Genomic DNA, 27,830 nt, shown 5'->3' on the forward strand with positions numbered 1-27,830 from the left:
GTGTATTGAGCTGTAAGACTCAGTCTGTAGAACAGATTTCTGCCTGTGAATACAGTGAACTTCAGTCAGCATGGCTCATGAAGCGTTGGGATCTCTTGGTAAAAACTGCATGCTGGTAAAACAGGGTACAGTTAAAAGGGAGAGGAGAGGAGAGGAGAGGAGAGGAGAGGAGAGGAGAGGAGAGGAGAGGAGAGGGGGAGGAGAGAGGAGAGGAGAGGAGAGGAGAGGAGGAGAGGAGAGGAGAGGAGAGGAGAGGAGAGGAGAGGAGGGAGAGGAGAGGAGAGGAGAGGAGAGGAGGCTCCGGGGCTGTGTCCTCCTGCTGCAGGCCCGGCTCTGCCCAGCCTGACCCAGCCCCAGGGGGACCACCCTGCTCCCCACAGCCAGGAAATAGGAGCATCCCTAAAAATACATCTGTGTTTGTGTGTGTTAATGTCTCCCTCTTTGTTCCTGAAAAAAACCCGAAAGCAAAACAACACTAAACGAAGAAAACAAGCAATTTTGTGGGGGTTTTTAGATTACTTTTAGGTCTTGCCTCAATATCTGTCCTGGAAGGAAGGAAAATTCATCCCAGTACTTTATTTTCTCTTTCCCTTCCTCTTCAGCTTCTTTTGACTCCCTTTACACTCTGTTTTTCCACTTCACAGCTATACCTTCTTCCAAACAAAGCCTTGTTGAAACCTCATCAGTATTTCTATTTTTTTTTTCAAAATCAATGTCTCAGCAACCATTTAGTTAAAAGCAGAAAAAAAAAGGTAAAAAATTTACCATCTCCAGCCCTTTATTGTACTCTTCCAGTACAAAGAATACTCAACACCTCTCTCTCTCTCTCTTGAAGGAACCAACAATATGACAGCCTTCTGTTCCCTTGTGTCTTTCCAAGTATTTCCCAGGTATCTCTTAATTTGAGGACTAAATTTACTAGGAAGAGACATGCTTAGCAGACACACAAGAATCAGAAGGGTTCAGAGGGAAGGCACTGATGAGGATCCCAGTCTGCCAGCAACCATCTGTTCTGGAGAAGGAAACAAAGCCACAGATTGCTCCCAGGCAGCTCCCCGCAGACACTACTTGAGGACTATTTCTAGCTTGTGGCTAGAAGGTGTCCAATAAATTGACAATTTCACTTCTTCCCACAGAGTTTTCTGATTAGCAGCACTGAAATTACTGTTATTTTCACTTGATGAGTATCATAGCCAAGTGTGTGGGTTTGGGGTTTTTTGGGGGGGAATGAGAGCCAGATGATTGGATGCTGAGCCCTGTAGGCAAAAATTTTGCTTACATGTATTTTAACAGTTTTAAACTACTCTCCTACTACTACACATTGCCTTATTTTCTAACTTTACTAGACATTTCTGTATATCATTAAATGCTTATTCCATTTAGAAGGTAAGATTCTAAGTAAGTCACAGAAATAAAAAGCAATCACCTTTTACTAAGGAAGACAGGATTAACAGAAGCTCTTTCTGTAGAAATAGGATTTGAAAATACATCATTTTGTACAGCAATTTTTTCTGTGCAAAACCTGCATTAAGCCTGAGAAATAATATGAAAGCAGTTGAAACTCACATCCTAGACCAGGCCTATTTCTCAGCAATTCCTAAAGCTGGTAGCACCATGACAATTATGTCAAAGGGATCAGTTTGGGATGATGTTTGTCTGTTTTACATAATTCCCAAATAAATCCATTGAACACCAGTGCTGAATCCTGCAGTTTGTTCAGCAAGTGACTTTGGACAGAAAAGGAATACAGAACTTTGCAGGTGCCGCCGGCGGTCTCCATCTCGAGCAGCTCTCCTGAATCGGGACGCTGCATCTGACCCCAAAACCACAGAGCGAGAACCCTCACAATTGTAAGCTCATATAAAATATTCACCGATTAATTCATCCCCTTCTCCCTTTTTGTGCCGCCAGGCCGCCCCTCGGGCTGTTCGCCCCGCACCCGGATCGGTCCCGGGCTCTCCGCGCCCCCGCCCGGCCCCCGCCGTGCCGGTGCCGTCCCTGCCGCCCCCTCCGCTCCGCTGCCCGCGGCCGGCGCCGCCCGCCCGCTCCGCCGCCCCTTCCCGCTGTCACTCGCGGCTCCGCCCGCCCCTCGCCGGCCCCTCCCCGGCCCCGGCGGAGCCGCCGCCGTTTCCGGAGCGCTCGGCGCGGGGCCCGGGGCTGTCGCGGGCAGGTGAGTGAGCGCCGCGCCGACCCCCCGAGCCCCGCGGCCCGGCCCGGCCCCGCCCGCGCCCGCCCGAGCCCCGCAGCGCGGCCCGCGGGCCCGGCCGTGTGGGCACCGGGCTGGCAGCGCCCGCGGCACCGGGGGACGCGGCGCGGAGGGCGGCAGCGCCCGGGGCAGCCCCTGGGCCGCTCGGGAGGCGCCGGCGGGGGCTGGGGCCGGGGGAGCCCCGGCCGGGGGAGGCGAGGCGGCGGTGCCCGGGACCGAGGTCGCGGTGCCCCGGCGGGGCCGGGCCGGGCCGGCCGCGGTGTCGGGGGCAGCCCGGGGCGGTGTCGGGGGCAGCCCGGGGCGGTGTCGGGGGCTGCGGCCGGCCCCCCGTGACCCGTGTGCGGGCAGCCCGGGCAGCGCGGCGGGGCCGGGACTGCGCCTGCGGGAATTCCTGCGCACCTTCCTGCTCCGCGGTGACCCGGGGCGCCCGCCCGGCCCGGCCCCGCCGGCCCCCGGCGCTGGGGCGGCCCGCCGCGCGGCCTCTCCCGGGCGGCGCCGGCCGGAGCTCCCCGGGCACCGCGGCAGCGGCGCCGCCCAAAGCCCGGCCGGGCTCGGGGCCCCGGGCCGCTCCGCGCCCCCGGGCCGGGGCCTGCGGGCAGCGGCGTCCCCGGCCGCTGCAGGGGCTGCGTACAGATCGTTCACCTGATGCGAGCTGCGAGTGCCGCTTGTTGTTGTCGAGCCTTATGTTGTGTGCATATGGTAGCTGCCAGCAGAAGAGGATAACGCGTTTTGGGCTGTAGCTTAAAACTTTACCAATGCTCCCTTTATTCTGCCTGCTTGAGGGGTTTTATTCGTTTGAGTGGAGAGGAAATGGTAGAGGTATGTATTTGTCGGGTGAGTGTCGGCTTAGGAACTTGAAAGCAGTCGGAAGGTCTTACTTGTTTGTTTTATGTGAGGTTATAAACCCTGTTGGAGGTATAAATTGGCCGTTATTATTATCATTACTGGTTTTATAGAGGCACAGATGTCTGGGTGTTGTGACGAGGGCCATACCTCAGTGGTGCGTAGCTGCAGTAAACTTGGTGTTACCGAGTGGCTCCTTCGGAGGCACATGCAGCTGGCACGGGCTGGGGCTTGGCTCCCAGAATGGCACTGCATCTGGAACTGCTGCCTGGCCTTGGACAATCTCTCATCTACAGCTGCTGGATTTTCAGGCTATTGTTGCTGGATGTTTCTGTTTCCTCAGCTCAGTGCTGTCGGCAAATAGGTAGTGGTGCTCTTGAGGAACTTTATTTGTTTTCTGTGGGCGCAGGCGGCTGAAGCTCCCCCTTCCCTCACCTCTCTGAGGTATGTGCTGTGTGTTGTGTGGCTCCTGGCCACATGAAGGTTTTGGTGTGCAGCTCATGGGATCAGCAGTGTTGGCCCATTTTGGTATGTGCACCGGTGCTGTTTGTGTATTGTGGGTACCAACATGATTTTGCACTTGGCTCAAGTCTTCTTCCGGGCAATGTTTCTACAGAAGATAAAGCTGGACCTTCTGTAAAGAATGGCGAGTTTTCAAAGTCCAAGACTTGCAGGAGGCTTTTCTTTCTTCCTGTATTTTCTGTTCCTTCCCTCCCAGCAGACCTTTCTAAGTATTTAATGTCTGGTTGTGATGAAGGTGTGCTTCAGGTCAGTGTAGGTGTTCCTGGTGTTGGAGGAGCCAGGCTGGAGCAGCTCAGAGCCGCTGCTTTCTGTGCCTCTGCTGGTGCTGCTGCCTCGGTCGGTGTAAGGCAGGACTGCTTCCTTTGGCTGCTCATTCTGCATCAGGGGTTACTCAGGGTGGCTAGGAAACTGGAAACAGTGCATATGGGGAATATTTTTCTGGTTGAAAGTGTGTTCTGAGGCTCTGAAATTTGGCTAGCAGGTAAAGAATCCCTCATAAAATGTAATAAGGCAAATGTGTGCTAGTGACATGTCAAAGTGAAGTCTAGGTTTCTTCTGCTTCTTGGGCGTCAGCTTGGCTTTGGTCACTGGCATCTTATTTTTCTGAGGGTGTGCTGTCTCCAGCTTGAGATCTTTATTCCCCACTTCTTCCGACTATTTATTATTTTTCAACACTCCTTCTGCCTCAGCATACAAATGGCAGCCAGTTTTTCCTTGCAACAAAACAATTGTATTTTTCTGTCCTAAGAAAGCTTTTCTTTAAATCTGACACTGGCAGTCATTTTAAGTGCTGCCACTTGCCTTACTCAAAACAGGGTCATGTCAAGAGAAATTGTGCTGCTGCTTTTGTTTATGTGGTAGTACTGTAATAGGAAAAGACTTGTTCTTGGTACAATGAATGCTGGTACACCAGAAATCCTGCTAATGATAGTGATTAATGGGTGCTGCTCAGAATAGCTATCACTGCTGATATGACTAATTGTGCTGTATGAAAAGAGCTCCTTTATTCCCAGTAATCTCAAGGTGTTTCTGGAGTTCGAGAGAGGCGTCTGATCACTGCAGACAGGTAACTGCACAGGCAGATACAGAACTTGCTGGAGTGTGGCAGCTCTCAGGAGCTTGCTGCTGTGCTGCAGGACCAGGCAGGGCTGAGAATGAGTATTTTCTTGTGGTGATTGTAGGTAGATAGAATATTATTACTGGAATTGGGTGTTAGCCAGTGCAACAACCTACGTGTTGCAAACAATGCCAGGGTATTGTCAGTAGCTACAGAAGGGGTTTATGTTGTACATGAAAGATGACATTTCCAGCAGCATGGGTAACCTCATCACAGGGTGCTCTGCTGGGCTTGACAAAACTCTGTGTTGTAATTGCTCTGCTATTCCTAGAGCTTGGTGATGTGTCTGGATGCCCTTCCCAGACCTTTGGGCATCCAGTGATGGTGACAAGCTGCAGGCAATCCCATGCTTCTGGGCCGTGGTGCATTCCAGGTTCTGTTTGGATTTTGTATGTGCTGGAAACTTAGTGGGGACTGTGGATCTAGACCATAGGAGATCCTGTATTTTGATAGCTGCAAAATCTGAAATTCTGGCTTGTAGGATGAAAAAATGTTTTGAAAATTAAGTAGAATATGTTAAAGATGGGTTTCACACTCACTGAGAAGAAGCTTGAAGTTGTGTTTGTTGTACCTCTGGCTTTGTGTTTCTTCTCTTCTGCTGTTCGTGTACCTCAAGACAATTTTACATTAGGAACTGTTTAGACATTTGTCCTGTCAGCCATCAAAGAAGCCCTTAAGGTGTGTGTGGGGGAATAGGGCACATTGCATTCACAAATTCTGCTTTGCAGGTGAATTGACAGTTTGGTCTGATAGGATTCCAGTCTTGTAGTGTTCTGTGGATAAACTGGTTTAGTCCAGTCCTTGAATTTTGTCAAAATGGTGATTAAAACAAGAAGAGAAAAAAAGAATTTTAAAATGGAACTTTAAAATGATAATTTTGATGGTAATGAGGTGTGTTTCACTTTGAAGAGCTCTAATGTGACTAGACAAATTGTTTTGGGAGCTGTGGTCTTGGAATGTCAGTCTGGTCTTACCCTACTGTAATTAATGAATTAGTGTGTTGGTTATTTAAGATAAATTTTGGGGAATTGATCTGTGTGATTCTGTTAAGGTCTCAAGCTTTGCATGAGGCAAACTAACTCCAGGGATTCAGGCTGGAGTGCTTTGGAGTAAAAGAAAAAGGAGTGAGCATGTGTGAGAAAAAGCAGAATAGAAGGTTTAGAAATGCTGCTCAGGCTTTGAACAATGACAGAAGAGGGCTGAAAAGGGGAATGCCAAGGAGCCCAGGTACAGCTGGGGGAGTCCTGGGGTGTCTGTGAGTGTATGGGTGGGTCTGAGGTGGGAGTAGCTGAGGCTCTGTGAGCCTTTCAGGCATCTTTGAGCGGCTGTGCAGCACGTCAGGCATTTTCCCAGCTGTGATACTGCATTCCATCGGTGGCAAATTGGCTTCAGTCTGGTGATAACACACGGCAGCTTATCCAACTGCAGTTGGAAGTGTGGTATTCTAGGACTTGGCTTTGAAGAACCATTTGCACTAAGGAAATAAATATTCTTCCTTCTAAGGAAAGCCCTCATAGGAGAACACAATAGCACTGGCAGATAGAATTTTTGCTGTATTAGCTAAAAAGCAAACCAAAAACTTAAAAAAAAATTTTTGCTGTAGAGTAACTGCCTATGTTTTACTGTTAGGGTCACATTGACAAAATAATACCCTAGGAAACATCTTTACAATGCATCCCTAAGTTGTGACCAATTCCTGCTTATGTTTTTTGTAACATTTTCTCCCTGAAATATCTGATGAGTATTTTCTGGTTTAGGCTAGCTAGATTTTCATTGTTTCTTTTTTGTGATCTTTTGTTGCTGGCTTTCCTAACAGTTTTCTGCTTTTTCAAGTGGTTGGGGGTTTGGGGTCAGTGGGCCTCTGTGGTTTATCAAGTCATGTTACAGTGGGGTACTTGTCAGGCATTAATATTTTCTGGTTAGCATTTCTGTATAACAGCATTGCAAAAGATAGATTCTTTGGGAAATTTCAACAGGAGAATTCTTCCACCACCCTGTCGGTCACTTCTCATATTGAGCTATTCTATTTTTGTTCTTTCCTGACGCTACCTCTGTGCTGGTTAGAATGCTGTAAGGGAGCATGTCAACTGGCTGTTTAATAGCAGTGTTTTAGGTGTGACTCTTGTTTTGTTGTGCACTCAAAGTTGACATTTAAATGGTACTGTCCAATTATAGAAAATTCCTCGGGCTCTGTGTCGTGTACTCTGCAATCTGGGAGCAGAATAAATCTCCTCAACCTAAACAGCTTCTGAATGTAAGAGCAAGTTTGTTTCCTTTGATAGAAACAATAATTTTGAAGTTAGTTTCTTTAATGCTTCATTTTAACACGTTTTGGGAACTCTAAAGCAGAGTTGTAAAGGAGAGGGTAGGAGAAGAGCAGGAACAAGGGACTTCCTTTTTTCCATTTCTCCACAGGCATCTCTAGTGTGATTCATTCTTGTGAGGGTTGTCTACCAATGAAATTTATCTCTAATCCTGTCAGTAACTGAGTGTTTTTAGTTTCCCAAGTAGGTTACCTGACTGTGATAACCAGTATGTTTGTGAGTTTCTGGATGGTGTTGGGAATTCCTCTGGATTTACTGGGGTAAAATTAGATCCTTTGAAGCGTGTCCACATGATTTGTCTCATACCAGGATATTCAGGGCAATGATACTGGGTATTTTTAATGAAAGTTGAACTTCCTGCTCTTCTGTGCATATTACAGAAGTTGGCTGTGTACCTGAGAACACTTTGAGTCCAAGCACAAGGACTTCCCTGGAGAAAGATAAAGCACCTGTATGTCTGCAGCTCACATTCCAGGAAAATCTGGAGATCTTTCCTAAGAGTTTAAGTACAAGGTAATATTTTTTGAAGTCCCTTAAAAATATTTGTAGCTGGTAATCTCATCCTGAAGAAGCCAGCTATTCTTTTTATATGATCATGTAACAAAACTGCTGAAAAGCAGAGAGGGCTGTAGTGCCTAGGAAGGACACACAGAAACACTCCTCTTCTTGAAAGACTCCTCTTGTGGCTGCATCCTCCCAGCTGCAGTGACAGCCTGGGGAATCACAGGGGAAGGATGACAGTGGGTAAATGTAATTCTGTGCCACACTCCAAAAGATTTGAGGAACGTAACCTCTTTCTGGTGAGTATTTCAAAATGTTTATCAGAATGCTATTTGCAAATCTTGCACCAGATGGTTTTGTATCATGTGGAAGGAGGAAGGATACAAGGAGGAAGAGGGTACCTAAAAATGTTATTCTTCCAGTTCTGTGTGTTCTTCTTCAGGGCAACTTCAGTGTAGGATGAGTTTGTAACCTGCAAATACTCAGAAGAAACCATGTTTGTCAAATGCAGGTAAAAATGAATGCAGGTGTTCATCTTTTGTTAGAGGCCCCTGTGTTTGTAAAAGATGGACAGATCCTGAGCAGAGAAGGTTCTTGGTGGGAGGGCAGAGTAGCAATGCTGCTTGTGTTGAGTGCTCTGCAGCTCTTGGTCCAAGCAGGAGTTAAGGCCAGGTGGTGTGGAATAGCATTAACTAAAACTGTGTGAGGACATTGTTCCAGAATCCTGCCTCATCAGTGCATGTTTCTGAGCTGCAGAATAAACTTTATTTAGCCTCTTACCAAACACATAGTTAGGTATTTATTTGTGGTTTTTTGGCTGAGCAACACAACTTGCAAATATTTAAATAATAAGGCAATAAGATCAACTCTTTCTGCTATATGAGATAAGCATTTGCAAGCAAGTGATGCAATCGAAAACTTTAATAAGATGATGAAAAATAGATCTTCTCCTAAATTTGCATGCATTCTTTAGGAAAAACAAAAACCTTTAATTTACTATATAAACAGAATAAAGAAACTTGGTAATTTTCAGAATTTTGTTTTACTGAGTTCAGTTGTGGGTGGTGCAGATGAAACCAAGACTGTTGTTGGCAGGAGAGCAGAGGTGTGAGTAGCTACTTGGGCATCCCTTACATACAGAGAGCAAACTGGGCATCCTTCAGTAACTCATAGTGCAGTACAAATAAACTGTCCTTCCACCTGTGTGAATAGGTGCACATCTTCTGATAGAAACAAGGTGAAGGCTTTGGTAGTGTTACACTTGTTCTGGCTGTTTTCAAAGAGAAGTTGCTGCAGTTTATGTATAGAAGAGCAGGGTAGGTCAACCAAAAATTAAATTTCCTAAAGTAATGCAAGTGTATGTGAACTTGTAGTTCTGTGGCTTATTTTTGTTACATGCTGATGAAAATTGTATGGAGTCCTGGAAAGAAATGTCAGTTATTAGAACCAAACCCTGAAAATCAGAGCATGTTATAGCAACATTCTGCTTTTGGGAGCATGCTTGGTTTTGTATTAAAATGTTGGAGAAGTCCTTACTCAAAGGAGTCTTTCTGTCTGTCTTGTATTGCTTTCAGAAGGAGAATGAAAACATTTTATTTGAGCAATCCTATTAGATCTCATAATAAACTTCTTTGTGTAAACATTGCAATAATTTCCAGGGCAACAGCTTGTGATGTTGAATTCAGCACTTTGACCTCATTCCAGGCCCAAAGAGGAGCAAACCTTGTAAAGTTTTAGGCAGGTATTACAAAATACCTTTGGTAAGTAGCAAATTTTATATAAAACTTGGCTATGAATTTAACACAGACTTGTTCATACCTCCTTCTTAGCAAAGATATTCTACAGATCCAGATTATCAACACTAATTTAAATGTTGTCTTTCACATGAATGGCTATTTCAGTTTTAAGACCAAATGCTGGGTTGTGGGACAGTGTATGGTCTGGTTTGGCAGTCTCTGGTCAAGTGCACTTAGAGCTTTTTCCGTGTGGAAAAGTGGTACATCTGACCTGTGCTATTTTGAAGTCAATCTGTTGCTTGCTTTAGTGGTTAGAAAAGTTCCTTGACTGGTTAAGTGAATCCGTTGCTCTGCAGATGTTTCTGGATATAAAATCTGTTGAAAACCACTAATGATACATTTTTTGTTTTTGTATAGGAATGTTACATTTTTGTGGTGATGAATTGGTATGATAGATTAAATCTGTCGTTGACACACAAGATTTAGGGAAATGTTTTTTGGATAAAGTGCATTTTCTTCCTTTGAAGATGCAGCAGGAAAAGAGCTTGTTTGGGGTTTTTTTTCTAATCTTAGTTTCTGGAATGGTTGGGTTGTAGGAGGTTTGTCTGATACAGACAGACAAATGAATAACAGACCATGGTTTGCTCTGTACTTGTGCTTCTGCTGAACATGGGCTGGAAGATGAGAGCTCCTGTGTGTGCCCTCCTTTTCCATATTCCAGTGATCATCAGGTGCCTGGCAGATGCCAGGAGCTGTCCCTCAGCAGGTGCCAGGTGGGTGCTGTGTGTTTGGGTGCTTCTGAGGGCTGTTCTTGGCCAGGTGTGTTAGGTGAACACCATGGTGTGGGAATTGCTCAGGCTAGCAGGGGGCAGGGCTGAGGAGCTCCTCTGCCTTTTAAGATACAGGATATAAGTTTAATTTGTTCTTAAACAGCTGCACAGTTTGTTGTTTGTGCAGTGCATTGATGGGGTGGTTGTGACAATTTGCAGTGATTTTTACACTAAGCTTCTGAGGACGTCTGTAAGTTGGCATGTTGCTGTTCTTCAGGTTCCTCTATCCTTACCCTTTTATTCATATTTCCCTTGCACTTAGGGGGATTATTGATGGAAATGTCTGTCTGTCTATTGATGGAAATGTCTGCCTTCTCCTGTGCTTCAGCATCTTTTGCTGTGTTTCACTTGAAAGGCCTTCATGGCCCTTGACTTGGTGCAGTGTGAGAGATGAAGAACACTGCTGCTGGTTTTATATGACTTGGCTTTATATGACTTTAAATGACATTTGGCTTAATGTTGTAATTTGTTCTTTTTCCTGAGACATTCACATTTTTATGGGCTTTTTTTCAGCTTCACATTGCAGCCAGTGGGTACTTTTCCCTGTCTGATGTCATATGTTGTTACTGGTATTTTAAGTCACATTCTGAAACAGGAGAAAATGACATATTTCAGTCAATTGTTTTCTGTTAAGTAGTTGTATCTGTATTTTGTTCTGAAATTGTTGTAGGACAGATGAAGCAGTTTCTTTCCAAACATTCTTGTGCTTTCAGGGAGGTGAAATATTATGTCTTCTTTGCATATGCTGTTTGATATATTCTGGTCTGGAGCATGAGTTCTCTCTGCTGTGTTGATTGCATTTTGCTGCACATGAAATGAAAGACCAAGAAAAACAAGGCTAAGTATAGTTTACTAAGTTTTCTACACTACATAATAATGCCCCTTTTCCTTTTGACTTAAAGCTTTGTAAGTGATCCAGTCCTCATAATCACGGGTGTTCCCAGGAGGGTGTGCTGTGTTTTGATTCAGATGTTCAGTGTGTTGAAGAATAAATTATAATATGAATTCAGGACGTCTTGCATATTGCATCTATGCTAAATATTTTTCTCTAAAATGAATTCTAATGTGAGCAAAGTTAAACTGGTATAATTTGGAACAGTAGACTTTAGGCAAAATTGGAAGTAGCTGTGTGTGAATATTGATTATTGTGCTCAGTAGCATGTGAAAAACCTCATCGTGCCTCAAAGCACTGTTGCCTTAGTGGACTTAAAATCCTTTATTTAGCTGTTGCTAAGGATTTGTGTTGAGGATTTTTAAAATTTCTTCTTTTACATCACACCATTGACTCAAGTGCTGTAGCTCAGTGGCTTTCCCTGGCCTTACACTGTCACAAGCAGGTAGTGCTTTGGCCAAAGGATGGTGGGTTTCTGTCTGAAGCAGTCCAAACCTTGTGATCTCAGAGGATCCACTTCATATATTCTGAAAAAAAAGCAGGGAATGGGAATTGCAGCTGCAGAATAACCCTCAGAGGAGGGAAACACTTGACAAATTGACTTACATGTATCAGCGTGTGTCCTCAGGTGTCAGATGCCTCTGTCTTGATTGCTGGGTGTTCCAGCACAGCAGGTTAGGTGTTGTGCACCTCTCTGGTAAGAACCAGCACTTACAGGACTAGCGCTTCAAAAGTCATGCTTTGTAGATGATGTGAAGGGAAGAACTGGTTTTTGTTTTCACTGGTGAAATGACTTTTTTCCTAAAACTGCTGCTCCATGTTCTTCGTTATGGAAGATGCTGCCTCATGCTGGGCTGGTGGTGAGCTGAAGGTTGTGTGCCCGGTACTTGTGGCTTACTTGCACTTACACTGCAGGGCCTCTCCTTTTTTTTTTTTTTTTTGTTTTGTTTGTTTTCTTTCAAAATGTTGGGTCTTGTTAAATAGGAGAAGACTGTAGTAAGAAACACACCAAAGCAGTTGCTCATAGTCATGAACTCAATAAGTAATTGACAGAGACTATTCAATGCAATCTTTTAGAACTACAAATATTAGGTAAAAAACCCTTTATGAATAACAAGCTTAAATCTGTCACTTTTCCCAAAAGCATGTGGTGGTATGACAAGGGAGAATGGTCTTTGCTGGGGGGGGGGGTTGATTTAGATTAAATATTAGGAGGAAATGATCCCCTGTGGGGGTGCTGAGGCTCTGGCACAGGGTGCCCCGAGAAGCTGTGGCTGCCTCACCCCTGGAAATGTCCAAGGCCAGGTTGGATGGGCCCTTGGAATAACCAAGGATAACTGGGATAGTGGAAGGTGTCCTACCCATGGCAGGGGTGGGATGCGATGGGCTCTGATGTTCTTCCAACCCAAAACATTCTGTGAATTCAGGATAAGTCAGGTATTTACAACATTGGTGTATGGTAAAAACCTCCATGCCACAAGATTTTTTCATTGATGGTTTTTCTTGAGTAGTTATCTTCTAGGTGCTTACTAGTAGAGGTTGAAATAGTTTTTATTGAAATAGTTTTTATTAGCAGTAAATAAGTGTCAGTTTGGACTAATAAAAATCCATTGTTGTGACCAAAGTGTGGACAAAGAAATTACCCCTAAACGGAGTGTATGCTTCAGCTTCAGAGACGAAGAAATGCCAGCATAATCACCTGAAGAATATGAAAAGCAGTCCATGGAATAATTTCTGTTTCAGACACAGAATAAAACATTAGCTCTAAGAGGAGCTAAGGTTCCATTTTACAAGTGTCTCTGCTGTTTAAAGTGATTTTCTGATAGGCATGCAGCAACTCAGAAACCAGCAGGATGCTTCACTAATAGCATTTGAGAGCCCTAAAATATAGTTTCATCTGAATTTTGAATATTGTTATATTGATATGCTGTAAAAAAACCCATCAGTTTCATTGCCAGGCACAGAATCATCTCCATTTTTTATGCTGCTGAATCCACTCACTGTCCTTTCCCTTTGTGCTTATTTTTGTTCTTGCTTTTAGTTTTTTTGGGGTTTTTTTCCTGCTTGAAACTTTAATTGCCATATAAAACTCTCCTGATTGTATGTGTTACATTGTGAGGATTGGAATGTTAGCTGAAAGATGGGGAGAGGAATCTGCCATGCTGAAAATGCAAAAGATTTCCTGTTATTGTTACTCAGTTTGGTGCGAGTTAGTGTCCCTGGGGCAGCTAAAGCACTGCCCAACCTCTCCTTGCTTCGTGGAAATGCACAAGTGGTAGCAGAGGATAAAACCCCTTGGTGTGTCCAATAATACTCTGATTGTGGTTAGTCCCAATTCTGTCTTTAGAACACATTGTTCCTAATAAAATAAATGCACAAAGTGGTATGGCCTGCTCCAGCTGCAGAGTGTTACTGGATGCTTTGAAGGAAGGTAATTATTTGATTTATTTCTAGACTTGAAATTTTGAGAAAATGTCTCATTGAAATCTGACTCCCTCAGTGGGCAGAGCAGGCATTGTGCAGTGTGCACGTAGCAGGCGTTGTTAGGTACATGCAGGAAATCCATATTTTGTATTGCTGTGGGTAAAACCTAATCTATAAATACCTCAGTGTGTAGTAAGGATGCTTGTCTGATGCTGTGGGGTTTAACTGGCTGGAGTTAATCTGAAAGTAGGGAAAAGAAATTGACAATGGGCCGGTGTTGTTGAATTGGAAGTAAAAAAGCAGGATATGTTTTTAGTGTTCAAAATTTGCAGGAAACTCCAAACTTCATGTTATAAATAGAAATGCAGAAAATAAATGTGGCATCTCTGTGTTTATGCATTATAGTGTTCCCTGAGAGGTTTCTACAGATACATACTGTGGACTTATGTAGAATATAGATACTGTAATTGCCTAACAGAATAATTCTAGAAGCAGAGTAAAATCCTTACAGAGCTGGAGAAGGAAGGAGTATTGGTGCAGTAGGAACACAGCTCCCTATTTTTCCCCATCTAGCACTGTGGGGAGCAGGAGTGGATGGAAATCCTCCTCCAGAAGAATTTGCTGTTTGGTTTGGTTGTGCTGCAGCCATTGGCACTTTCTGCTGCCATCAGTAATTCAGGGGCACAGGACACACAGGTTCAGGTTTTTATCAGAGCCTGCCTAATGGGGAAAAATGTGGAAGAAGGGGCATTATCATTAAATAGAGAACATAATAAAGAACTGCAGTGGAAGTTGAAGCCTTAGATATCAAGGTCCAGCAGCAGGGCTCTTCCCACAACCACTTCATTGTCTCCTGGGCTCTGTTACTTTGCTCCTTATCTTAAAGCAGATGCAAGGAGAATTTTTTTCCTAAATAATAATTTCACTTACCTTCTCCAGAGCCATTGTGGAAGTTCTTGTTTCCATAATATTGATTATGAGGAGCGTGGGCATTGAGTTTTGTCCAAAATGAGCCTGGATGAGCCATCAGTGCTGTGTGATGGTTCCACTGGGGCTGGTGGGATTGGGAAGCAGTGAGTGTGTGGGAAGGTCTTAGCTGAGATCTGTGTTCAGATAGAAGATTCCTGCTGTGGTTGCTGAGGGGTGGATCTGCAGTGTCCTCCCAGCAGGCTCCCTGGCAGGGAGCTGTGTCAGCTCAGCCAGGTGTGCCAGGAGTTTGTGGCAGGTAGCAGTGTCACAAGGCACAGTGGCCAATTCACTGTTTATTAGATCACGTTGGTGTCCCTGTAGATCATATTTACTAGTTTAAATGGAGTTGTTAGATTAATTTCTTAGCATTAGTTTAATGACTGTGTTGTTAAGTATCAAAGAAAGCCATCAGGCACTGGGTGCTGTGTCCCTTTCACAGGGACAATGCCCAGTGTCCCTTTCACCCTGCTGCAGCATGGACAGCAGTGATGGCAGCACTGCCCCCAGCACCTGCTGATGCTCCAGCTCCAAGTTAAAGGCTGATTTTTCAAAAAATTGTTCTCAGATTTTCTTTAAGAAATTAAAAAAAACCTGCTAATTTTTCAGTGAGCTTCAAAGCTTTTCATGTGCTCATTAGTAATTTGAGTGTTTCCTCTAAAGGACTGTGTGTTGGAAGGGTTGTTTTGACTTAGCTGAATGTGCATTGCATGCTTTATTGGAAATGAAGGCACACATCAGCATGCAGCTCCAGCCTGCAGCAGTGACTGTGCTCCAGGAGCCCTTGCCCTGTGAAGTAATGATTTTTAAATGGTGTCACGTATGGATTCACTCTGGTACAACTTGGGTTTCATCCTTTATGACTAATGAAGAATATTCTTAGCATAACTAAAACCACCTATGTTGTGTTCCTGCAAGTTTGTGAAAGATGGGAGTGCAAACAGTGCTGAAAAATTAAAGACTTTACTGCTGTCCTCGATGAAGACTTAGAATTGCTTCAGTACCTTTCATAGTAAAGGCAGAGACTGTGGGAAGATTAAATTATGTTTGCATTGACAAGCAATATTATATTAGTTCTTTAAATGATGCATTTTATAACTCTGGTGTCCATAAAATGCTTAATTAATTCAGTGTTTTGAAGTAGCTGGGTTTTGGACAGTGCTGTTGTGATACTCTTTTTCCATTTGACTAACAGTATCCTTTTGAAAACATATTTTCACATATTTTCCTAGTGGCATGATAAATTTTTGTGGCTGTCATTCGTTGACATGAGAATCTCAGTGAGGTTTTTTAAGATGCTTTGAGTCCTTATTTTGAGGTGTGGTAGAGAAGTTTTCAAATTTTGACCCTTAAGACTCAATGAAGTTGCCATTCAAAATATGGATTTATAACATGTTTTTGCTGAGGGATGAGGCAGTCTGACTTGTATTTCTTTATGTTGACAGTGTAATTTTATCAATTTTTTTAAAAGAAAGAAAGAAAGTATTGTTATCCCCCAGGAGTCACCTAGAAATGAATCTCATGGGCTGCTCCTGTCGTTGATAACTTTTGTTTTATGATACCCAATGGTGGATAAATATGTTAATGAGGTGACTCTTGACTTCACAGTTTCTCTGTTGTTTTTCAGTCTCTTCCAAAATCCAGCTCTGCTACCTTAAGAAGTTCTCACACTTGATTTTCTCTAGTCTGGTATGTGTTCACTTATCTACTTCTATTCTTAATTGCTGGAGGCAGTCCTCCCACTTCCACTGTTGGATTTGTGTGGAGCTGGTAAGAAATTCAAATGATGCCCTGCTGAGAATAGGATGAAGCTGAAGGAGTGGGAGAGAGAAGTAGAACAAACTGATGGTATTTACTAGAACTGCCTGTGCAAAATGGTGTGAAACAACCCATATTGATTGTCAAGCACATTGATAAGGTATATATGTAAAAAAATTAACATATTGTGTCATAACATTTAATGTCATGGTTCAAGGATCATTCCTCTTTCTTAATTTTGCCTCTATGGTCAAGTTGTCCTGTAACTGTTCATGTCTGAAATACAATTTGGAAAGTCATTTTGTGAAGTACTAGTGGCAGTTTCTCTGCTGTTAGCATCCTAGGCTGGCTAATTCTCTGATTAATCAAGTCATATCAGTATAGTTGGCCTTGTTCTGAAAAACTTGCTTCTGTCTTGGTGTGTTATAAGAGTTTTGGGGCATGGGTCCATGGGAATTCCCTTTTCCCCTCAGTGTCAGTGAGGGTGGTCCCTAAGGGGCAGGGAGCAGGTTGGGTGAGCACAGCCCTGGCTCAGCAGTGCCCAGCTCCCCTCACTCCTGGGAGCTTCCTGGGGCTGAATTCCTCATTTTGGGGTAGGCAGAGGCGTGCTCAGCGTGGCTGCTGCGCACCCAGCCCTGCCTGTACCTCTTGGCAGCTCCTGCCCATGTCAGGCTGCAACCTCCAGGCCTGGGATGCGTCCTGGAAACTTCTTGTTTTTCAGCACTTCAGAGACAGAGGAACCTTTTTTCATTCCTCTGGGAGCTGTTGTGTGTCAAAGTGCTTTTGTGGGAGAATTTGTTCATGGAAAAACATTTGCCCTAGCAACTGTACAGATTGGGTATAATTGGTAAAAATAGGAAAGAGGGTTATGGATTGTGGTCATTAATTAAAAGTGGAGGTCTTGACCACTGCCATTGTGGCCTAGATGAGTGTCTGGTCCAGTAGGGCACTTTTAATTGGCTTTGTTTAACAAAAGTTACGGAATCAATGGCAAACAAACATATTTTGTCATTGCAAAACCCAAACCAGTTTAAGCAAAGTTCTCGTAAATAGATCGTGTCAGATGAGATTTTGTAACAAACCCCTGTAATTTGTAAGACTTTAACCTAATGTCCATAGATAGTCTCTCAAGTATGAATAATTGCTGGCAGTTAATGCTCTTCATTGCAAACTGCCCTGAAGTGCAGATCTGTTGTATTTTAAGGTCTTTAGATAAACCTTCCAACAAATTAAGCTGTTTCTTTGCAGTGGAGCACTGACAGTTGTGTTTAATATCTTTACCAGAGAAAGCTTTAAACCTATATTGTATAAATACATTGTTTCTAATGCTCTTAAAAGCAATGTTAAATTGTCCTCAACAAGAAACATATGGCTATAAATTCTGACATACTCCATGCTCTGTCCTGACTGTCGGAAGCAGAGTGTGCAATGTGGAGGATATTTAATTTAAAAAATTGGGATAAGGGTCGTGAATTGTATGCTAGAAATAGAAAATAAGATTAGAGGTTATGTTTCAGGCATGGAGCTGTCTCTGGGGGGGGAACAGAACAAGGTTACTTGAAGGTTTGGAGCCTGGCTGGGGGATGGGAGAAGGGAGGAAATCCAGCAGTGGCTAAAAATGGTGCCTGGGGGAGTTTGTAGTAATGCACACAATAGGAGTTGCCAGGCTGAGGAATTGCCCTGATGCTGAGCCTTGTGCATTGTAGCCTTCTCCTTGCTGGTGCCAGATTAGTCATGGGCAGTGCTTGGTACCAGAGGGGGGGTCCTGGCAGCAGCACAGACAGTCCTGGTGCTGAAAAGGTCACTTTCTCTAAACCTGATCCCGGGGAAATGTGTTTGGAAGGTGCCTGGCCAAATCCATGGTAGATGCATCAGCTGGTATTGAGACGTTGCTTAAATGCATTTGGCATCTTTGCAATGTCTCGTGGCTGGCAGAACTTCCCTGTGTCACTGTTGGGGCAGCAGAAAAGCCCTTTGTCAATAAAAGCTGCTGGGAAGGAGTGTCAGCATGGCTTGAGTCACCTAAATATCATTTAACTGAACCTTAGTCTTTCATGTTGCTAATAAATGTTAAGTATAATTGACACATCAGAAGATGCCACTTAAAATGTTAAATGTTTCTGTCCTTAGTTTGTGAACAAAATCCAGCTCTTTTAAGGAGTGTGGAGAGGATTCCCTAGCATGTATTTGGTTAGGTGTGGGCTTGGGATCTCCCACTTGGGCGTGTGCCACTGGTGGGACCTGGTGCTTCAGGGGGAGCACACCTGAGCTTTCAGAAAGAGCTAACAAATAATCAAAGTTTAAGTCTCCAGGTTTGCCTCTGGATGTTGTATTTCTACTGCATAGATCAATCCCATTGTGTTAATTTGTTTTATGGATTAAAACATTACATTTGTTTCTCTTTCAAAATGCATTATACCAGCATAAATATCCCATTGTATCCTCTGCTGCACAAAAGAGTTCTTGCACAACCCAGTGCAGAAATATTTGGCACATAACCTGGTGACAAATCATGCCTGTGATTGAGGGCTTAGTTGTTTATATAAAACTCTCAGTACTTTTAATTTCAGGACATGGTAAAGTGGTGTGACTGTGTTTTATATGTTGTAGATTAGGATTGACAATTATTTAACTACTGATGATTTTATTGGGAAATATTTGAGAGTTCTTTGGTGAATAATTTTCAACCTAAGAACAAGGCAGTTTTTTTTAAGGCAAAAATCCCATTCCATCAGTATTTCTGTGCAATCAGTGTGACTGCTGTGTGCCTTTCCCTGCTGTGTAGTTACTGCAGAGCTCAGAGCTGGGAGGGAGGAGAGTGCCAGCAGAATTCTGTGTATGCATTGGTTAGTAAAGAGCTCTTGGGGAAGTTATTTATACTCCTTGGTAGCATCTACCCCAGATTTATTTTCCAAACGTGTAAATTTGTTTGTATTGAAAGAAAATAACTTTGTTTTTAAGAATGTTAACTCTGTTTTGAAAGAAGCAGGAAAACAATTGTTTAAATATTAAAACACTTGCTTTTCTTAATAAAAGGAAAATAACTTTAATTAAGCTAGTCTTCATAGGAAAAGCATATTAATTATAAACCCCGGGTAACAATTGCTTTTGAAGAGAGAAATTTCTTACAACTTTCTCTGTGTAAGGAGTGGATGGAGGGGACCCAGGGCTGCTGCAGAGTTCCTCAGCATGCAGCTTTTTGATGCTGACCTGTGGCTTATTTTGGCATTTACGTTGTGTGGATGAAAGGCAACAAATGATTGTGTGGACTGAAATAGCAGGTGGGATTAGGGAGCAGCTAATGGAGGGCACTGGAATCTGGGTCTGAGCGCTGGGAGCTGCTGCTGCTGCTGTGGCCTTGGCTGGGGCAGGGCAGAGGATCCTCTGTGCCCAGAGCTGTGCCTGGACCAGCTGCTGACAGCACTTGCAGAGGGTTGGGCAGCTCCCAGGGGAAGGAGTTGTTCAGTTGTGTGCTGTGTAAAGCAGGCAGAACAGCAGAGCAGCCAGATAAGCACTGAGCTCTGGGTGGTCTCCAAGGGGGAAATGTTGCAGGTGGCAAGTTTGGGCTCTGTCTTTTCCTTTGAATTTGTATTAGAGATTTATAAACTGGAAGGGTGCTATATTTGATCTTATAACTAATCCTATTTTGGCCCCAGCTATGCAAGATGAGTTAGGGCTATTTTAAAAATCTCATCTATATTTAATTAAGCTTTAAAAATTCTGGTCTTAATGAGGAGGTGAATTCTGTGCCCAGGACACAGAGGCAGCTTTTTTGATCAGAAAAAATGAGGAAAGGTTATGAAGTATGCATGCTACTGCTCCTACTTTGCTAATCTTTATGATCTCAAATTACTTGTCACCACTGTTCCTTCATCAGCTACAGAGATTAGTTCTACATATGATAATATATTACAAACCATAGATTTGTTAGAAATAAAGCATTTTGACAGTTCCAAAAGTCTCCTGTAACAGAAGTCTAGTTCAAGAATGATTTTTAGAATTAAAGTGAAACTACTCAGCTACTGCTATTTATGGAAGTGCTATTTACAGTAGTATTATGCTTTTATAGCATTATGTACACACTAAAGTTTGGTTTTGTTATGGGGAAGGAGGCTGTAATTCACACTGGATTGCTCTGGTTTATTCATATCCTGTGACAGTGAATCAGATACTGCTGTCTATATACAGACTGAATTGCCAGCCAGCTTTGGGCCCAAATATGGTAAACATAATTATGTTCATTTGCTGTAAAAATACATTCTCCTTAGTTTAACATTTTCATGATTACAGTTTTCTGGTAATTCCATAATTTTCAACATGAGAGGGATATGAAAGGCGTAATCATCATGTCTCTCTCTTCAGTGGAGAAGATAGTTTGTTTTCCTGGGCAAAACTCCAGCTGTTCAGAGATGAATTTACTGCTGCTCAAATACAGTGAGCCCATAAAGCATTTGCAAAGGCTGTTCCTGGGGCAGGAGCTGTGCTCTGGAGACAGAATCTCTGTGTGCACAGACAGCAAAACCCCGTGGCTGCAACTGTCCTGTGGCACTGAGGGGATGTGCTGATGTCAGTTTTTCTGATATGGACTACTGTTCATGTTTTTGGAGATGAAATTAATATCATTTCAGAATACTTAATACTTCTCAAGTAGGAGACTTTCAATGAATGAGTTGGGAGAGCATTAGGATAAAGCTCCTACTCTGTACTGAAGGGAATAAATATTGGTAAATATTGGATTAGGTTTTAATTTCAGTCACAAAGGAGTGTTTATGGTAATCATTATTAAATGAAAAAGAGGATAGTTTCCTCATGCTAGATAGTACATGCTGGTATGCCACTTCATTTATACAAGGGGGTTAGGGTCAGTACATTTAATGCAGCTAAGAAAGTGCATTTGCAGGGCTTTTTCATTGCTTTGATGCAGTCTGGGATCGAGAATGTTGTAGATGAATTCTGTGGCAAGTGTTGAGAATTCAGGAGCAGCACAGTAATTTGGGTGAGGAAAGATTGTTGGTGTTGAGTTACTCCAAATGTTTTGAAAGCTTTCATCATCCTTGCTGCAAACAGGCAAAAAAAATCACATACAGGCTGTACAGGATTTGCTGTACATAATCTGTCTCATGTTTCTTGTACTCAGAACTTCCTTCTTCATGGAAGAGCTTTAAATGTGTGGATGATCTATAATTTTCTCTGCCTTGAAATACTACTTTTATCCAACACCACTAAAATAATTGAAATGCCTACTGAAGTTAATCTGAGTTTAGCTTCTTTAAAGTTGTATAGCATCACAAACTCCTAAAACAGTTTGGCTTAGGGATATTTGTTTCAGTGGGAAAATTCAAACGTGTGTGTGCTGGGAAGTGCAAGTCCTGGGGCATTTCTGAAATGTGGGATCTGTGTTTGCAGGAGCAGCAGCAGGGCTGCGAGTCTGAGAGGGAACAGCTGAGCTGGGATGAGGAAATGTTTCTGTTTGCAGAGGAGTTGTAAACAGTGTGTCCTTGTGGCACTTCTGTTCACTGCCTTCAGTGGGTGCTGGGGGTGGAGAGAGTGACAAAGTAAAAGTGGCTGATTCAGGCTCCAAAATGGATCCACCTCAACCTCCTTCATTTTATCGCTTAGAGGTTATAAATGAATTTGTAGGGAAAGGCAAGAGCAGGGTGAATTTGTGGGCGATACTGATTTAAAACTGTCCTCAACAGCTTGCTGGGGTTTCCTGAGCCTGTGGTCATACTGTTCAGTCACCCAAGTGAGCCCCTCTGGCAGGGAGGGTGATGAGAGACCAGAACTGTGCACTAAGTTGGAAATGTGGGTAAACCATGGATTTATGCAGTGGCATAAGTGTGTGTCTGGCTCTTCCAACAGGGCTGTTCCCTTCCAGATGTGTTCTTCTGACTCTGCCATTCAGCATCAGGCTGATGTTCAGCAAAGCCAGTCAGCTGTAGCACTGAGATCACCTCCTCAATGGTAATGATCAGACCAGAGCCCATCACTTTGTGTGTGAGATTTGGATTATTTTTCCATGTATGAGTTGATAAATTTATCCCTAATTAATCTGGTGTCTTTAGTCCCTTAGTCCTGTGTGCATATATACATATATATATATATATAAAAATAAAATGTGTTAGGGCATGCAGTATGTCATGCCTGAATAGTGTAGTATTAACCTGGGTTCTTACTCCCACTTGTCTTTCCAAGTCTTGATTAAGGTGTGATTTGTTCAGGACAACGAAAGCTTCCTCAGAAGAACCTAACTCTTGAAGGAAGATGTGTTGAAGAATGCCTTTCATTTATTTCTCTGCGTGCTTGGTCAAAGAGTGGGAATTATTGCCATTTTTCTGGGTGTGGAAGCTTTTTCTGCAGTGTTTGAGTCCATGGACAAATCCTTTTAAGCTGATGAGAATAAAGCTCTACGTGGAGCCTTCTGCCTGGTTTCTTGATCTGCACTGACTCAGCAGTAACTCAGCTCTTCAAAGGTATTTCCTAAACCTCTTTAACGGATTTTAGTAGAAATTTCTAGCATGGATCTTAAAATGTGTATTGAAAACATCTCTTCCTAGTTACTGAAAATGAAATAGGACATTTGCTTGTGCTGGAAAGCTGCAATTGATGGTGTAACAAGGAGTTTAACTCTTACCTGGCTGTGTGGGAGACACCACTAACTGGACCTGGTACTAAACATGTGCCTAAGTTCATTACTGAAGTGAGCCCAGAGGTTTGAGATGTAACCTCATGGTTACAGTAGGATGGTTTAGTGTTGGACTTTTTTTTACTGTTTTTTATTGTATTGTGTTCATCCCCTGTGTGGAAGCTGGTTTTCTGCATAAACTTGGAAAATGGTCATTTTTGGAGTTTTCAGTACACAACTGAGAAATAATTAAATTTGTTTTCTTAATACTTGCTTTTTCAGTGAAGTTTTTAAAAGCAAGCACCATCGTAGACGCTGCGTTTACATTTATATTTTTGAATGCAGTAATCAGGAGTGACAGGGTGAAGAAGAATTGTGGGTGGCTTCTGCTTAGAAGGACTTGAAGTGTGGATGTGATGGTGGTGGGGGTGCAGAGACAGACTTGGGAACTGTCTCAGGTGGCCATAACGGGACCAATGTGCATAAGCCTGACCAAGTAATATTCCTGTTCCCCATATTATAATTGAATATTTGTCTAGCTCAGCCTTTCCTTCCTGACTTCCCTTCAGCAGGAAGTGAAATCTGTGGCCTAAATAGATCATTTACAGGAACATGTTAATTTAATCTCAGGATTTTGCAGAAATTGTCAGCTGACTGTCCCTGGGTTGAAACCCTTCCTTTAGTTTTTTATTTTCCCATGGATGGCTGTCCATGTGCACAGGTGTCTCCTCCTGGGCAGTCCTGTAGAATCAAAGAATTCTGCAGCTGAGCTGTTCTGGGAGGCAGAGCTGTGCCTTTTCTACTGAAATTTGGGCTGCTTATGCTTATTCCCAGTCTGGTCCCACGAGGTTTTCCTCATTTTCCAGCTCTGCTGGGGGAGTGTGGTGCTGAGTGCACCCTTTTGGGAGATGGAGCCTGGAGTCTCCCCTGGCTGACAGTCATGTGTGGGAATTTCTCTTCTGTGTGCAGGGGCTTTGTTAGGCTGTTTCCCAAAAGAATGGAGATTATTTCCTTTCCCTTTCCAAAGGGGAGCTGGTCCTGCTTTCAGAGTAGGTAACAGAAGCACCTATTGCCAAGGGAGGGTTGAAGCAGTGATCCTGATCTGACACAGGCATCTATTTTTGACATTGGCTGAGGCACACAAGGCTGAAAGAAGCTCTGATTTAACACATTCCTTTCACCAGCTCTTCCTTTTGCTGTCATGTCTTATTGCTGAGACTGGAGTCAGTGCTATTTCAAGTGTTACGTGTTTTACTTCAAACAAAGTGCAAGAAGTCTCCTGATGGACTGTGGGCTCTGCCTTGGAAAAATGCAGTTCCCTGGGCTGCCAAGTCTGAATCTGACTGAGGGACAGCAACATTGCATGTGTATCTTTTAGGGAGTGTAGTTACCCAGGTTTATGGGGTTTTTGTCTGAAGGAAGTGAGGTGGTGTGGTGCTGAGCAGGCAGGACCCTCAGTGCTTACCTTTCTCCCCAGATGTGATGTTCTTCAGCTTTTTCCAGTTCTCTCTGTTTCTGAGGGATTTTCATGACAGAATTGTTGGGTTATTTGGATTTTTTTGGGGCAGGGCATAGACATATTTTTGTCTTTGCTTGTCGTTTTGGGGACCTAACAGAAATGCACCCCAACAGAAATTTCAGTACAGATGCAGAAGACAGAAATAAACACAAATAATTTACTGTTGTTGCTTTAAGGAGTGTCATTTTGAAGGGAAGAAAACTCCAGACAAAAGCATAATAAATTAGTTCAGAGACTGTCTGTAAATACTAGGTAGATATATCATCAGTGAAATTGGTCTTTTGAATTAATAAAACCAGGTTGCTGGTTTAACAGATCTCAGTGCTTTGGTTGGTAATTGCTTCACTGCTAAGCGAGAGCAGCTTCCAAAATAATAAATTAATCTGGAAATTTGAGGTGCTGAGTTTGATTCTAGTTGACCTGTGCTGACTGCACAGGCCCTGTGGAGCTCCCTGGGAGCTCTGCTCCCCAGCTGGGGCAGGGAGGACATGGGGCACTGCCAGGGTGGCTGTGGCACCCCTGTGCCCCCAGGGAGCTGGGAGTGGGCTCTGGTGAGCTGGGACACCCTGGGAATGGGACACCCTGGGAGAAGGGACACCCTGGGAGAAGGGTGTGTCCAACAGGAGCTTCATGAATTCACTAAGGACTCACTTGACTACTTTTTTGTTTTGGTTTGTTTTTTTTCCTCCAACTGTTCTGGGCAAGCAGCCAAAAAGGAATCCCAATGAGCAATTCATGAGCTAACAAGAACTAAAACGATTTTGGTATAATGGTGTATTTCTGACTTTCCTCCATCCTTCTCTAATTTTTACAACTTGGGTGACAAAAAAGCCCATCCAGGAGGTGCCTGGGTCTCCTGGAGGCTGCAGCCCACCCCATTAGAAAGCCCTGGAAAGCAGTGTTGGTTTTCCATCCTGGATCTGTGGCTCCAGCCCAGAAGGAGTTGGGGTTGGGTGAGGAGAGTCCTCCTGGGCTGCTGGGGCTCTTGTGCTGTGCCTGCATCCTGCCAGCTGTGGGAGTGAGTCTGGAAAAGCCCTAAGCCTCCTTTGCCCTGCTAGTGAAGATAATCAATACCTGTCAACCCCTATAAAAGCATTTGCATGCTTTAAGTATTTATGATGTGTTGGTAAGAAATCCCAGGTGCAGAATAACTTGGTTGATGTCAGAGGTGCATATTTTCTGCCAGCCAGCATTACTTGAAGGTGGCTCTTCTTGTTGATTTTTGAAACATAGTTTCAGCTCTTGTATTATGCTGAGAAGTTTTGTGTTCACAACAGTGTTTGAAAATGAAAACAAATTTTAAAAGCCCACACACATTTCATCTGATGTGTTTGCTTTTCATGGGTGGATTGAATATATTAGACAGGTGCCATTCCTGTGGCAATTTTCATAATAATAGATGAGAGTAGTGGAAAAGTTGTAGTCAAAGTCAGAATTTAATTTATCAGGTTGAGATTTTCTGCTGAAATTAGAACTGTTTTTTATATTGAATCCCTGGTCTGGGATTCAATTCCAGACCAATTCCAATTTCTGGTAATTTCAAATTCCAATTTCTAGTATTTTCGAATAGGTGTGTTTTGTAGATGTAATCCATCTTCAGTTTGGGAGTGTATAAAATAAATCAACTCCCAGCTAAAAATGTGATGTCTGTCTTAAAATACCTCCCGAAAAATAGTTGGGGACACCTGACTGGCTTTTTAACCTGATCATTTATGAGGATCCTGAAGAGTTTCCTTTCTTCCGCCACTTCCTTCCTTCCCTCCTTCCTTCCCTTCTGATGAAATCCTTTCTTCTATTCTTTTAGGATCGTTTTAATATAATATATAAAATAAAACAATAAATCAAGCCTTCTGAAACATGGAGTCAGATCCTCATCTCTTCCCTCCTCCTCAGACCCCTGTGAACACCATCACACACGTCCTTCCCAGCCATGCTTTCCTCAGCAGGCTCTTTGCAGCTGGATGCCCACGCACAAATTGTTGTTCCCTGGTCCCTCTTCCAGCCCTGAGCCAGCTGTGCTGGGGACAGAGGGACACTGAGCACTCCTCAGGACATGGTGTACAGGTTTCCCTTGCCCTCCTGCTCCCAGTTGGCTGTGCAGGTGTTGAGGACCATGTGGAATATCTTTGGTTTAAGGTGTTCATGGGGTGGCCTGGCCATGTGATGGATGGGATGTACATGTTCGTGGCAGGAACCTGTGGAGGTGGAATGGCACCTTTCCTTGTGGAGTGACTTTTGGATTTGCACCACATTTGTATCTCTACATGTCAGGGAGACTTCTGTGTGTTTTTGACAGGAGGCCCTTGGCTCTGGCAGCTTCCTGGCCTTTTGGCCTCACCGTGGGTTTGTTTGTTCAGGCTGTTCCTGGGTAAGCAATCTGGCTGCTCTGGCTTGTCTCCTTTGGAGTTAGCTTTTTTCTTGAACATTAATTGGGTTTAGTTTGTTTTACATAAATGGTGGGTGCGGTGTTGAGTTCATCCTGAGATTTGGAATCTGTATCTCATCTAATTAAAACCAGCATGAAATAGCATGAAAAGTTACATTCAAAAGTTGGCTCAGGTGTTTTGGACTGTCTTACTCTTCTGTGTTTTATTGCATATTCTCTGGAAGGACAACAGAATCCATGAGGAACACCAATTGAAGGCAAACTTTTGTCAGTTGTTGAAGTTGAGGTCAGAACATTTTTCAAAGCACTGCTTCCTCTGCTCAATTTCTTGTGTTGATTCAGGGAAAAAGTTGCCTTCTCTTCTAGCAGGGTAATCCCAAACAGGACAGATGGGGGATTGGACTCCTCATGCAGGTCCAAAACAAACTGGGGGGTACCAAATCCACTTGTCTGAAAGTCTTCCCTGTTTATTTGTATCTCTTGTGACTGGTGAACTAGGAGAAAAAGCATTTTTCTGGGAAGTATCTAAGCAAAAATATTTGGATGCTACATTTTAAAAAGTAGCAAACAGATTTGCATTTGCACTCATTTTCCTGCAATTTCTGTTTCCTCTATGCAAATGGGGCCATTTCTAGAGGAGCTTGTGAAGCTGATTCTCTGGGAGTTCAGACAGTCCAAACTCGTAGCAGTTCCTTAGCTCTGGCATTAACTCCTTGAAGTGAGAATGCAAACAGCGTGTTGGGCTTTTCCAAGCAGGGTAGTGGAGCTGGGTTTATATTATATATTATTATATTATATATTATATTATATGATATTATAATTATGTATTAGTTCTATTAAAGTGTTTGATAGTACCTGAACAGCACTGTTTTGGTTTTGATTACAAAGGAAGGACTAAAATACCTTTTGGTGTGGTATGGTAACTTTTTTGGTAATTCCTTCACTTGGTTTCTGTGAGTATTTCTGTTTTCCACAAAATGAAGTGTAAGGTTAAGGTTATATTCTGGGTGATAACATGCTGCTCCTGTATCACTAGAAGGAAACCCTTGGTTACTTTTCCCCCCTAAGGTGGCAAGAGGTAGATTGGCCTGAAGTCCCTGCAGTTCAGGGTGGAGCCCTCACATTTGGTGCACACACCAAGAGCAGTGGGGAAGGGAAGGGAGAGCGTGGGAACCTTCTGT

General features: G+C 43.3%; 1 protein-coding gene across 3 annotated transcripts in view; it reads left to right on the forward strand.

Moving 5' to 3' along the window:
- The first annotated feature begins 2,090 nt into the window (after positions 1 to 2,090).
- Positions 2,091 to 27,830, forward strand: part of KIAA0355 (KIAA0355 ortholog) — a 59,251-nt gene continuing 33,511 nt past the window's right edge. Inside the window, exons 1-4 of one of the 3 annotated variants that reach the window (XM_030955740.1) lie at positions 5,988 to 6,942; positions 7,393 to 7,525; positions 21,982 to 22,083; positions 22,315 to 22,592. The gene's annotated coding sequence lies outside the window, so the exon portion shown is untranslated. Of the gene's footprint in view, positions 2,171 to 5,987; positions 6,943 to 7,392; positions 7,526 to 21,981; positions 22,084 to 22,314; positions 22,593 to 27,830 lie in introns of those variants that run through there. The other 2 variants (XM_030955741.1, XM_030955739.1) reach the window with 2 other exon arrangements.

This window comes from Camarhynchus parvulus, chromosome 11, assembly GCF_901933205.1.
Source record: "Camarhynchus parvulus chromosome 11, STF_HiC, whole genome shotgun sequence".
Taxonomy (NCBI): Eukaryota; Metazoa; Chordata; class Aves; order Passeriformes; family Thraupidae; genus Camarhynchus; species Camarhynchus parvulus.